Below are 15000 nucleotides of genomic sequence, written 5' to 3'. Positions count from 1 at the left end.
ATAATAATAATAATAATAATAATAATAATAATAATAATAATAATAATAATAATAAAAGATATTGATAATGAAAAATGTTCATGATTAAAGAGTCCTCCTTGCCTTTCGATTCGCCATTTCTCTTGTTAAAACCAGTTTTCTTTCCCATTCATTGTTGGTTGTTTGTAAGCGGACAAGAGCCGGCTCTGGCACAAGGTCAAATCAAACCACCGAAACAGCAACACATTTCTAAGCCAACGTCAAGGCTTAGCTGACCTGTTTGCAAGAAATATCTATGGACTAACCCTAACAATCGTCGACGTAACTGCTTCTCATATTAGACAGTGATCAAATGGTTACTGGAACAGAGGAGACAAAGGATGCCAGAGTTTCTCATACAGAACGGAAGAAGGCTTGAAGACAAATTTCGCTATACTTCAAAATGTCTGTCGGAGCGGAAAGTCTCGCTCATGCTAACTAGAACAGGTGAGGTCAATAGCAAAAAAAAAAAAAAAAAAAATTAAAAAATCATGATAGCAAAATGTGTCACCTTGACCAGAACCCTCAAATTGTTGAGAAGTGCTGAAGGGTGTATTACATTTTTGCTGAGCAGTATAGAAGAGGTGGTTGAAAACAGGCAAAGAAATGGGCAGAAACTGTATCTTGTTGTCACTGAACTGGGTAAGTTAAAGGATACTCATTTACCCATTACCCAGATAAAGAGAGCTATACCACACTGACTCTGACAGGAATTAACAGTCATGTACAAAGGGCAACAGAGTACAGGAAAAAAGTTCACATGCAGATTCCTCGAGGAATCTTGCTGAAATATGACCTGGATAAGTATATGAATGGGGGAGGTAGAGTTAGAGGAATCCATAAGAGCCAAGAGTAGCAGATTAAGAACACCAGTGGCGTTGAAATCACAGAGAATTAACCGTATGAGTAATAGTCGACGAGAGGTGCCCTCTCACTAAAAGATCAAACTGTAGTTCTTTCGGCACAGAAGAAAAGAGGATGGCCAGATTTACAAAGTTATTAAGCACAAAGTTAATTTTTCCAGGAGTGAAGATCAAGATTATATTTAGAAATTTTAAAAAATGTCTCCTTGCCAGTAGAATTTGTCAGTAAATGTTTGATCGCTTTGTGAACTCGACGAACTGATAACAAGAGATGGCATATATAGTTTCATAAAGGAGCTGAAAGGATAATGAGAGTCAATAGAATTATCTACAGACTGGACATAGTGTTAGTCAAATGAACACATATATCTTTATGAGAAAGCAATAAAGGCGTTTGAAAAGGAAGAAATGGATTTTACGCAAGTTACTGGTGACTGAATTGGCCGAAGTCACGAACTGTTCAAGTGAAACAAGTTTTCATATCGAGAAGACTTGGCTCTGGAAGTTTGAACTCAGGAGGAAAACCAACACAATGGACACTGTCATATTCATATTTTAAGAGCTGAACGTGGATGAACCCCGGCCCTTTCTGCTGAAACATTTTGCAATATTACTCCTTTCATGCACCTACACAGATTAGATCATCAGTATTGCTTCAAACCCACTACACACACACACACTGCTCCGTTTAACCTCTATGTTGAACCCATTCGCATATCTTGGATGTTAAGTTCCTCTCTTTCTGATTCCTCTTTCACAACTTCTGTCATGCTCTTTCTGTCTTTATCTCCTCCCTTCCTAACAACTTCGAATTATGCACTCTTCACCAACCTATCGTCCTCCTTTCTTCCTTTCCATTTCAAAACCCTGATAAGTCTCTCCTATGCAAACATATCACATTTTGTTTCAATAACTGTACCATTTCAAAACACCCTGATGAAGTCTCTCTCCTATGCAAACATTATCACCACTTCTTTGTATTTCCATATTTTTCAGCTTTTCACTTCTTAAGTCAAATGTTCCATACTAACAGATCATGTTAATAACCTTTCTATTTCATTTGCATTCAATATCCACACTTCACTCCCATAAAGGAGAATTGGTTCATAGCTTCACACATTCCTACTATATAGGCTTCCATAGACGTTCCAAGGCTTTTCCCAGTCGTTGGCTTTTGTCAGTGTTTGTATGACGTTTGCTGTCATCACCAATTCTGTGGCTCTCCTCTTCTTTCATCCTGTATATATATATATATATATATATATATATATAAACATATATATATATATAAACCCTTTATTCATGTTAGAGTTTCATGCATTTAAACAATGAGAGTATATTTATAATAGGATTAGTTGCAAAATATTTGCCCAAAGACCAAACCTTTTATCTTGTTAAAAACGCTTCATCCACACGAATTGAACTGGTAAAATATGATAAGTTACATAAGACATTTTTTTTTCTCCAGATTGCATGACACATGCGTCATTTCATGAGACTAGGGGCGAGTGCCGTTCAAAGCGTCGAACGTTGTCCACTCTGCGTCGAGCCACTGCGACTTCCAGACGGGTCGTTCGCTATCGACTGAAAAAATTATTCACCGAGCGTCTGAATAGAAAGGTGAGGAATTTACGACTATATGCTAGATTCTTAGAATTGTTTCAACTGATTTATTCTTAAACAATAGTTCGATGTTATTGCGGTGGTATTTACTTTTTACGAGCTCGTAAATACACCAGTAATTGATAAATGAATTGTATAGCCTGTGGGAACTTTTTTATGTCATTATGATAAGATTTTCCGTGTGTTTATATCTAGTTACGCGTGAATGGATTTTTTTTATATAATTTTCATGCAGTTTCTTTCTTGGTAAAGCCAACGAAAGCTAGCTTAGTCTCTGAAACTTTTGTAATTCCACACCTAGGTACATCCTTGTGTCATAAAATAATCAATGATAATTATGTCGAAGACTTGATCTTTTTGTAGCTTTAAGAGGCACGAAACTCCTAGAAGTTTAATTTTTTTGCCATTGTGTACATCTTTCCTGACGAAAAAAAAAAAAATTTTTAAAGCAATATGTTCCCGCCATGTAGAATATTACTACTTTTTCAAGGCCATATAACCTTTATATGTGGTTGATTTTAGCATCTCTTAATTCCATCTCTAACGTTTATTTTACTGATTTATTTTTTTTGCCGTGTCGCTTTTTCTCCTAATCATGTTCAGTAGACATTCATGTCCTTGCTGTCGTGTTTTCCCTCACCAGGCACCTTTTAAAGATTGTAATTGATCATCAGTAAATCCTTTCGTAAGAGCTGCTGCCTACTTCTCTGAGAATTTGGTTTTCAGACGCTCTTTTCTATCTAGTTTAGTTTGTCACCCTCTGTCACATTTGCAAGTTAGCAGTTTCGTCTTTGCTCTGATGACTTTTGGATCTTAATGTAATCCAGTAACGCCTCATTCAACGCACCTGCAGGTGGGTAGGAAGTCCTAACATCATTTCGGCAAATATGTACAACACTCTCTTAGTAAGTTTTCCTTATTTTGAATAACTATGTTAGGAGGGTAATGTTGCTATCCAAGAATAACCGTCATCGATGCCCATTGGTGGCTGATCTTTCATGCAAAAGAATATTACATTACTTTGGGTTTTGTGTATGCCTGAACTACATTTGCTTCTGAGTTCTGTGCATCCTCCGATTTTGTCCAGCTAATTGAGGAACCTATACGCACATTTTTGGTAATAGATTAGATTCCATATGCACAGATGTTTTAGCTACTGTGAAGTCCAAGTGTGAATATATAGACACTTCTGATCATTGCGCCATTGAGATGGATATATCTGTCAATCAGTATATTCCTAATTCCACTATTGGAAAAACGGCCTGGCTGAAATCCGGAGCCAATTGGGATCGCATGATTGAAGCTTGTTAGGCACTTAATATTTCAGTTGTTATATTAGACCCTGATCCCAGTAAGAAGCTAAATGAAATGCTGATGGCTATTTTAATAAGACATGTCCCCAGAAAGGTAATCAAATTTAGGACAAATGACCAGCCATGGTTTGATGATACATGCAGACGAGCCTACTATGACAAACAGGCCAAATTCAACGTATGGAGACAAAATCGCTCAAATGAAAATTACACCATTTTTGTTGAGTCTCGCCTTGCTGCGAGAGAAATTACAATAATTCTTTGAAGAGGAAACTAGAAGGAATTACTCAGCCTTATCTGTGGTTGACAAAATTGGCATCATCTATCTTTGGGTCAGGCTCATCTCCCATTCCACCACTACTAACAGGTGATGGTAGAATGGTTACTGGCCCCAGGGAAAAGGCTGAACTGATTCATCGAGGTTTTCAAGCTAAGCAATCAGTTGAGGATGTTCCTCTCCCTGATACTTGTCATCCTGAAGATATTCTTACAAAATTTGCATTTCGCTCTAGGGATGTTAGGAAAATTCTGGATAATCTTGATAGGTGGGGTGCAGAAGATCCTGATGGTTTCTGTTTCTTACCTTTGTTTTTTAAAGAAAGTTTCTAGTGTGTTGTCTCCCAAAATTACCTGATTCTATAGATTTTTTTTTATCGAGGTAGTATCTTTGTGGATGAGCGCAAGCTTAGTAAAAAAGGCCGTTTCACACCGGATACGATGCTATGCGCACCACGCTACGGTAGCCATGGTGCGGCAGGTGTCTTTTGAGTCTGGCATTGTTTTAGGCGAGGCCGTTCACACCGGGTGCGAAGCTATGCTGTCGATGTCTGCGACATAGAGTTCATAGCTTTCAAGATTGCCGGGCGCGCGATTTTTGTGGACGTAGCTCGCCTCGCGCATGCGCACTTGGGTCTCACAGCAGATGTTCCCGTCTCATGGCTTAAATCTAAATATACTGTAAGTGTTATATTAACGTGGGGTATAAAGTATACCTAAGCAAATTTACTCGGAGTAAAATTTTATTTCCAGTAGTGCATGGTCAAGTTTTATTATTATTATTATTATTATTATTATTATTATTATTATTATTATTATTATTATTATTATTATTAAACAGGAGCACTTTCAAATGGGAGAAGCAAATGTCCAAAGAATATAAATGATTTCATAGATTAATATATAAATTAACGTGAAATATAGCAGTAAAGATGAACAGATTAACAATAGATACATACTTGCATGAATTGTTCGCAGACATTCATAGCGAGTATAGCTAGCATGTCTCCGTAGCATAGCGTAGCACGTTTAGCATCGCATCCTGGGTGAAACGTTCTTTATACAGTTCCTGTTCCAAAGAGTAGCATATCTGCAGACTGCAGTAACTACAGGCCAATCTCTATTCTCCCTTTGCTCTCCAGAGTTGCTGAAAAACTTATTTTTAAGCCATTTTATAAGTATCTGGAATCTTAAGGATTGTCAGCTGATAGTCAATATGCATACATGAAGCAGTGAGGTACCTGCGATGCTCTTTTGGACTTGGCATGCCATTTGCAAGGGAACCTTGATAAAGATTTTGAGTGTTGAGTAATTCAATAGATTTTAGTGCTGCTTTCGATTTAGCAAATCACAAGGCACTTATTTATAAACTTCAGAATCTCGGAGTGGGTGGATATGTTTTAGGATTGCTTCAAGATTTCCTTACAGGTAGGCAGCAGCGAGTTGCTGTGGACGGGATCTTTAGTGAACCAAGACCTATTGTGTCGAGTTCCACAGGGCAGTGTCCTTGTTCCACTGTTATTTTTAGTGTATACAAGTTATATGGTTGTTGTCCTAAAAAACAAGATTGTTCAGTATGCCGATGATGCAACACTTGTGGGTGTAGTAAAGTCTCCACTTATAAGAAATGAAGCTGCCCTCATCCTTAATCGGGGCAAGGACTGGATTAGGGAACGGTGTAGTCGGTGGGGTATGAGACTGAACTCCAGTATGAAGACACTGTTGATCAGCAGATCTTGTACAGATTTCCCATCCCATCCTCCCCTTCAGGTGGATGGAACTTTGCTAAATGAGTCTGAAGCTTTAACTATTCTAGGTGTAACTTTTGACTCACATCTAACTTTTGAGAAACATCCAATGAAAGTTTCAGCAAATGCCGGACGAATGTTAGGAATTGTTCGTAAGTCCTCATATATTTGCAACAGTGATAAAATCAGTGCAACCTGTGTTAGGTCGTTTGTTCTTCCTTTGCTGGAATACTGTTCTCCGGTGTGGATGTCTGCTTCTGCCAGAGATTTGTCTCTTTTAGATAGAGTGGTTCGTGGTGGTAGGTTTCTATTTCCTAATAGTAGTAGTTATGACTCGGACCATCGATGGATGGTCTCTTGTTCATCACTTTTTCTTAGGTTGTATTGCAACAAAAATCTTTCACATTCACAATTGATCCCTGATCCCCTTTACCTGCCGAGAGCAACCAGATTCGCTGAACAGCACCACCAATATGCAGTAAATGTGCCTCGCTGTCGAATTTCTCACTTCCGGAGGACCTTTATTCCTCACACTGTTGGACCGTGGAACAGCTTCCAAGAGGATGTCGTGCAATTGGAACTTTAGAAGTTTAAATGAAAATGCAATGCATTACTATCCTAATATTATTCTTCTTGCATTTTAATAATTAATGTATTTTTTTTCTTTTCAATAAATGGGATCTCTTCTTTCTGTATTTCACTTTACTTCGTCTTACTTCTTCCTAATGAACACCATATTCTTTGGAGGCTTGAATTTCAAGTCAGTGGCCCCTGCGGGCACGTTTGGTGTAGTTGAATATTTGCACCCGAATATTCTTTGCCTTGTTCTTTTTGTAGGCCAGCGTTCTACTTCAAAATCAACTCTATTTTTGCCTGAATCTTATGGAAATGATTAGGTATCAGCCTGCATGACTGGTGATCATTTTCCTCCGGTTATTTTGACTAGACCAGTTTAAATACCTTTACTTTTCTTCTGAATTTTATGAAACAGTGTAAGATATGTGCTGTAATTACATTAAAGTGGAACTGCATTCCGTAATGTCAGCGTCGTGTGGTGATATCTGTTCGTCAGAACAAGTTTAGTTAAAATCTTTTAACTATTATTATCAGTAAGCATGAACACGCACTAGCTCAAATGTAATAAGTCAAATTAGCCATTAATTTGCAAAGCGAGCTTACAAAAAAAAAAAAAGTCCAAATTTAAGCACAGAGAAAAGGCTTAACGAAGAACAAGGACAGATGAATAAATAAATCTGGATGCAAAAGTTACGAAGAGATTTGAAAGGACTGGAGTAGACAGAGGGTACAGCAGTGGTGAAGGTAGAAGAACCCTACAACATCCACATCCATAAACCAGCCGGGGAGACTGTTCTAGTAGTAAAGTACACAATGAACGACCCCACCAGAGGAGGTCACAGTCATTCCAAGGCGCAGACACTAGAGGTATTGATAGGGGAAGTTCGTTATTGATATTAACGTGACTTGTGAAGAATAACCAAACGGGATCCCTTCCAGCAATGGTCTGAAGGTATAATTAATTGCCGATGGTAGGAGAAAGGGAAATACGGCCTCTTTCAGTCATTTTGTTCATAAGGTAAGGGGCCGTTCAAAAATTACGTAACGCCTTGTGGGGGAGGGGGGTATGGTGAAGTGTTATGAGCGTGACAGTTGGGGGAAGGGGGTGCAGCCATAAGTTACATATCATTTTCAGATTTTTTTCCTTTGTTTCTTTTGAAAAGATGTTACTGTAGAAGGACAAAAGAGAGATAGTAAAGATTCTGCAATAGACTTGTATTATATTTTAGTAATACTGAGAATATGGTATTTATTTTTTTGTGCATAATTATATGTTTAAAAAATATCACAAACGCAACCCTTGTTTGTACTTCAACATTTTCTACTGTATGTATTACATGGCATAGAATAATATCACAAACTCATTCCTTTTCTGATCTCCGACATTCTCTACTTTATGCATAAATATGATTTAGAAAAATATCACAAATTGAATTAATCCTCTTCTAAACATTGCACAAGAGAACATTTTCTTATAATTTCCAGGCATTAGGCTAGACTTTAATATATTATTGCATTAAAAAGGGAACATACTAATTCGGGGAGGGTGGGTACTACAGTAGATGACATTACAATTTTCTAAGGGGGGGTTGTCTGCACATGTGTTATGAGGCGTGACAAGGGGGAAGGGAAGGGGGGGATAAAAAACTGCTAAAAAAAGTGTTACGCAATTTTTGAACGGCCCCTAAAGACCCAGTAAGGCTGCGCATATCCGAACGGGAGAAATAACACGAAGGCTTGCGAACGATACCAAGTATTCTAGAACCTTCGACGATATTCTTTCAGGGCTTCGAAAAGAAAAATGAAGCTTAAAATCAACGGTAACACAGAATATCGTCAAATATTCAGTATAATCAAGCACAGTGTTACTTATGCGTCATTTTCTAATACCGTTTATAATTTCGATGTTTTTTTATGTCAATTCAAAGTTGAATTTTGGTCTGCCTCCCCTCGTGAAATATTTTTTTCTGGCCATTGTAAGTTCGGAGTGAACTTGCTTTGAACATTGTTTTACTCTCACTATTTTCAAAAGTCAAGTGCATTATAAATAAGTAGAGATAAATTGATTAATCTCATTCTTCGTTATCTGAGCACGAAAGTTCTTATATGGCCAGTGATAGGTTGATAGGTCAGTGGAGTTTAAATCACCATGTTTCGTTTTGTTCTTTTTCGTAATCTTATCTCTTCTGATATATCTTCAAAATATTGTATTTAAATCTAAAAATGTTTTGTAATAGTTAATACACCCAGATATGGCAACTTTGTATATTTCTATTATGAATTTTGTTGATGAGGCTTCACTTTCACTTTGTTTCACTTTGTTTGGTTTTATGCACAGCCCTCCACAGGGATAATTCCATCTCTGGCGGACCCTTGTACTGTTTTCAAAATAAGGTGCTTTTTATATCCAGTGTAATTGTCTTTCAGTGTTTTCTCGTCAGTATCGTAGCTCCTGCAGAATAGGAGAGTCTTTAGTTCTTTTTTTTTAAATTTGCTTTCTTCTTATTAAATTGCATAGATTATTAGTCAAAGCCATGATCCGTATTATTTTTCACCTTTGACACATAGTCTTGATATACTGTGCACTTATTGCCATCATATGTTTGATGTTTATTATCACTATGACCTTTCTTTACACAATTTTTACACTTGAAGATGTTGCTAGCACATTCATCTGATTTGTGATTTTCACCACATCTAGGGCAAGTTTGGTCATTTCTACAATTTGTTGCGCTGTGACCAAAATCCTGATAATTATAGCATTGATAGGGCATGTAACAGTCGAATACTTTGCAACCTCTATACAGCGTACACAGTTTGACACCTCTATCATAGATAGCCTTTCGTATTTGTGGTGTGCATTTGATGGTACAGTGTTTATATATGTCATCTTAGCTATCATTTCCTTTACAATTTTCGGGTCGTCATTTTCAGAAATGAGGATACATATCCATGGATTTTTCTTTACAATGTTATCGACAATGTCATCTTCATCCTTCGGGACATAGACTACTTTTATTTTTGGTTTAAGTTCACCCTTCTCATTTACTGATATATTGATGATATTCTGAATCTCCATTTTTGCCTTTTTTTTAAGTTTTTCCCGTCTGGAAATCTTCCAAATAAGTGTCCATCTCTTGTTGTTTTAACCTGTTCAACTGGCGCCGTTATTTTACTCATAATTTGTCTCTTTTCATTAGCTGCTGTGCTCTCTTCGTTTGTAGATCTGATCAGAAGCACTTTTTTGTCTTTAGTGATTCAGCATAAGTTTTGTCCATGCTTGTCATGGTCTTTACATCTTTATCAACATTATCAATTTTGTTTTGGATTCATCTATGGTGATCATTACGTCACTAGTTTTCTGAGTCGAATCCTGAATCAACTTTGTTAATATCTGTGTTTTCTTTTATTTCAAGTTCATCTTCAACGAGTTTTTCGTTATAACAGATGTACAATATTTTGTCACTATGAAGTATGGGTGTATCTGACCTCGATGCCTGAACATTCATAATGGAACCATACGTCACACATTTCACAGCCAGTTCCTTCCTCATCAACTTCCCCAGAGCAATGTCCGCAGGTTGCTGACTCTCTCTCGATTTGGGTTGACTCATCCTTCTCTAGAATTTTATTTAACGTTCCATCTTTACGTGCTGTTTCGATAATTATGAGATAATGTTCGTATGATAGTTTGATCTTCCCTTTACTCGATTTAATTTCTACAGTATTCATTTTCTCATTTTCCTTCCTCTTCCTCATATACACTTTGAACATCACGCAAGTCAGGCACTTTTCACGGAGCACTTCACAGACACGTCCTACCCTCTTCCTTCTTCTTCTTCTTCTTGGCTTAAATCCCTAATCGGGTTCAATGTTTTTAATGAGTCTTCTCTCTGTTTCTGTCTTGAACGGCTCATTTCCCATTTGGCTTTGGCAGATGTTGTGTGGAAGGATACCCTTTATTTCTCCACTATTCCCTGTTTATCCAGGCTTAGGGCCGACACTGAGTTTGGCCTCCCCTTTCCCCCTTTTCATCAACAGCTAAGAAGAAAGAAGATGACTCCATCCAAATTAACCCTGTGATTGTTCTGGTCGTGCTATTACAAAATTATTTTAGGTTTAAATATAATATTAGGCCGAATTTTTTTTTAAACATTCCTGCATACAGAAAGGGCAACAACGCCAACCACGATACCGAATGTTCCTTGACCATTCCAAATGTTTCCTGATAAAATCCGCCACTCGATGGAAATTTGCAGTTTCATTTCATTGAAAGGATTCCTCGTAAGCACCACAGTTCAGTTTCAATATTCCCTGGACCGGCTGAGAGTTTGAGACCGTCACGACTTGTCGGTAAATCTCTTTCACCAATTATTTCAGTCCAACTCGGGCTGCATTATCCGATTCCATAGCCTGCTCATTGTCTGAGCAGTAGACACCCCATTAACAACTGTTGAACTGTATACCATATTTCCTTTCATTAGCTATGATCAATATAAATGAGAGTAAAAACCTGTGATTATCTGCCAGAAATATAGGAATGAAAATATCGCACGTATCATTAACAGTTGTTGAACTGTTTACCATGTTTCCTGTCATTGCTTATGATCAATGTACGTCAAAGTAAAAACTGTGATTATACGACAAATTATAGGGATGCAAATAAAACGCGTATTTTGATGATTAATTTCATAATCGTTCGTTCATTATTTGTTCACATATTACCTTTTCTTTCGCAGTAGAAAGGTCTATGGTCGACTCATGGAAAAAACATGAGTCATTTGGTCTGTAGTACTAAAATCACGAGAAATTATGGTGTTGGTTGACTTGTAAATCTATAAGTCTTTTTGTGACTTATTTATATCGAGATTTATTCACCATTACTTTACACATACACACTGACAGTCTAAACAGGGGCTTTATATGTCAAAGAAAATTTGTATTTAACCTACCATGTTCTATAAGGCATAATCCTCGTTGAGGGGTTCATTAATCTTTATTGGTTATAAGCCATTGCTTACCCAGCATCTATTCATCATGTCCGATTCCGGAAAATCTTTTCAGCCTGACTTGTTTACAAGGTATAGAGAGCCTCTGTTGCCTATGGTCCCCCGAAAATGATCTGTGCATAATTGCATGTTGCTACTGAAAAGACTTGGTCAATTCATCACCGACCCGACTTCCATGGCAATCAAAACAAAGTTTTGGTCTTTATGTAAACCTTGTTAATGTCATACAGTCATATTAATGTCATTGAAGGGTGAAATGATATTCAGGATTATATGCTTAGAACAGGACAGTGGTTCTCATATGATAAGCTTTCCGTAGGGGGGTAACGCCGGCAGTGCACCTCACGCGGTGCATGTTGGCATCACTTAAGGTTCTTTGGAGCGTCCCTTCGGCCACATGCTGCAACCCCTTCCATTCCTTTAAGTAACCTTTCTTCCATTTTACTTTCCACCGTCTCCTAACAATTGTTTCATAGTGCAACTGCGAAGTTTTCCTCCGGTTACACCGTTAAAACCTTTCTACTCTCAAGTTCCCTTTCAGCGCTGAATGACTTCATAGGTCTCAGCGCTTGTCCTTTGGCCTAAATTTTATGACCCAGTTCCAGTTTCATATGATAAGCTTGCTGGTAGATGAAATTGAACCTAAAATTATTTAGCCTTGTTTTCGCGTTCCAAGTCATAATTACTCGAGATTAATGGTGTCGTCATATAAATTTTGAGGAGAGTTATTCAGTATTTTTTTACGTAGAGACCAATGAAAAAAAATCACCTAAAAAAATCCAGATTATAGGGGCCAAGAAAACGGGACAAGGGAGAAAATTCCAAAGTAATTGCAGGTAGAGTGCAGTCCGACTGATCTAGGCCATAGGTTTTAAGAATAAAAGAACGTGGAAGACAGTTTCTTTAGCTTTCAACACAGATGCTCAGGCACACACCTAGTTTCTCATATCCCTGGGATCAGGGCCATCTCTGTTACTTGTATTTCAGCGTTTGCATGAAATGCGTGTATAATCTTGTAAATGTTCCGGACTTTTAAGAGAATGTAAATTGCTCCGTCTGATTCTGAGTTTGCTGGACTCCAACATTCTATTTCGTGTTGAGTCGTCAGGGAATACGGGATCAAAACTATAACTTTCAAAACTGAATTTGTTACTACATCTACATACTTACGTTGCTATGGATAAACTAAACGTTGTATTAGATATGCATTTGCATGCTTAAGGCATGCGGTTGTAAATTACTAACGTTCGCGCTGCTGTCCATTAATTTTAAATTTGAAAAGTAAAAGCCTGCAATTATGAACACATTTTACACACGCAGTTGTATTAATGATTAAAGCACGTGTCTCAACACCAGTTTCATTTTTCTGATCAGCGAAGACACTCTAGTGGTGGTATTAATAAAAGCTTCCCTGATCGGTAACCCTGCTCTCTGCCTGTGATGCTTTATGCTTCGTACGATGAAATGGTATAGAAAAGACGTACAGCAGAAAATGATATTGAAGTTCTAATGAATTTGTCCTGGTAGAGACAGCCTCTATTGTTACATGCAGTTGATATTTAAAAACTGAAGTAAGTTAGAGGCCCTTTTTTTTGTTTTTCTTAAGGAAACTCATGATGCCATGCCAGAAAAACCAACAGCTCAGTTTTGTCAAGCTACCAGATTATATTCCCGGTTGAAGTTCTCAAAGCTCGCTGTAAATAGAAAGCCAGTATAGCTGTAAATTGTTCAATCAATAAGCGAAGCAGAAACGTTAGTTACATGCTTTCAACATTCTGTGTGAACTCCGTGGCCCCTGGAGGAACAAAGATCGCCCACCAGTGTTCCGTACGAGTAAATTAGCTTTAGTAAACGCTCCCGTGTCCACATGCATTAACAATCTTTATTTTTCCCCCCTCTGCAAGTTGAATGATATTCAGGGCTCGACTAAAATGAGTGCGCATGCGCAAGTTGGTAGGGCTTCAAGGTTTTCGAAAAGCCCTTTGTTGGCCGAGTCGCTTGAGCTTCAGACTCTCACTCGATGGGCCGGAGTTCAGTTCCCGCGGCCGGCTGATGAAGAGTCAGAGGAATTTATTTCTGGTGATAGAAATTCATTTCTCGCTATAATGTGGTTCGGATTCCACAATAAGCTGTAGGTCCCGTTGCTAAGTAACCAATTGGTTCTAGCCACGTAAAAATAAGTTCTAATCCTTCGGGCCAGCCTAGAGAGCTGTTAATCAGCTCAGTGGTCTGAAGTAAAACTAAGGTATACTTACTTACAAGGTTTTCGAAGAATCTCAGCCAACCTGATCACCGATGTTGGTCTTTTCTTCTTGAAAAGAAGGATTCCTGGTGGGCAAAGTCTTATCTGTAGAACCTACTGGAATCTTACTTATAATAATAATAATAATAATAATAATAATAATAATAATAATAATAATAATAATAATAATAATAATAATGTATGAAATCTCATAACACAGGAGTAACTAAAATTGTGAAAAAATCCACATTTATGTAAGTGTAAATATATATATATATATATATATATATATATATATATATATATATATATATATATATATATATATATATATATATATAACAGGATCTTTTGAGAATCTATCCGATTCTGCTTGTCAGTCTAACCACCACCACCACCAATAATAATAATAATAATAATAATGTCTTCTTATTCTTCATTGTCACGATTCTGTCGCATTTCTCTTCATCTTTTGAAAAATTCAACCAAACCATGCCCATATTCCCTCAGGGTATAATAGTCTCTCATAACTATGTATTTACAATGAAAAACAGAGGTTTTGTTCTGTAAAAAAAAAAACTTTTAGCTAACAGGTAAACCTTGAAAATCGTAAAATATATATCACCACTTTTTTACAGTACTAATATACGGTTATTAATCTTTTATTGACGCAAAAACACACACACGTGCCTTAGAACTGAGCACGGTCAAACACTGGATGTTGGTTGCAGAAAGTACGTGACTCAGCACAAATCACCAAAATGTAGGGAACATTCATATTTGATCACGTAACAGATATACAAACAGGTAATATCTAGTCTTTCTGTCTATCCATTAATAAATGGGAAAAATAAAATGGAAAACATTTATCAAAATGTTAAGAAAACAGTAGAAAAATTGATATATGTCGTTCCTCTTCGCGTTCCCTTACAGAGCTCTTCATTGAATAATGGGGCAGATATAAAATAATAAAGATTGAGAGAAAGAAAGAAGGTACAGAATGACATATAGTTTCACGTTATTGTGTTAAATAAATGTCATTATGACCTTCGCTTTCTGTGACATATAGCTTCTCAGTTTTTGGTGAACAACGATTCTCGCTTTGTGAAGATTCCAGTGATGTCTTATTTTTGTATTTCAGACTTGCACATTAGAATGAAATTAATGAACATTTCCATGTACAAATACTGTCTTTATAATAGAGATAACAATATTATTATTATGACTTAGATTTTATGATAGCTGCATCTATGGGCATGTTGCATACTTTCGATTATGACGCAAGGTAAAAGGTTTAAAAAATCCGACTGGATGTTTTTTTTATAGCGTGGG

General features: G+C 37.1%; 1 protein-coding gene across 2 annotated transcripts in view; it reads left to right on the top strand.

The window, feature by feature from the left end:
* LOC136845183 (uncharacterized) overlaps positions 1-15000 on the top strand; it is an 85808-nt gene that overhangs the window by 7951 nt on the left and 62857 nt on the right. For both annotated transcript variants that reach the window (XM_067115184.1, XM_067115194.1), the window contains exon 2: positions 2350-2501. The gene's annotated coding sequence lies outside the window, so the exon portion shown is untranslated. The remainder of the gene's footprint in view (positions 1-2349; positions 2502-15000) is intronic.

This window comes from Macrobrachium rosenbergii, chromosome 2, assembly GCF_040412425.1.
Source record: "Macrobrachium rosenbergii isolate ZJJX-2024 chromosome 2, ASM4041242v1, whole genome shotgun sequence".
NCBI classification, from domain to species: domain Eukaryota; kingdom Metazoa; phylum Arthropoda; class Malacostraca; order Decapoda; family Palaemonidae; genus Macrobrachium; species Macrobrachium rosenbergii.
This window is presented reverse-complemented; position numbering and strand designations above follow the sequence as displayed.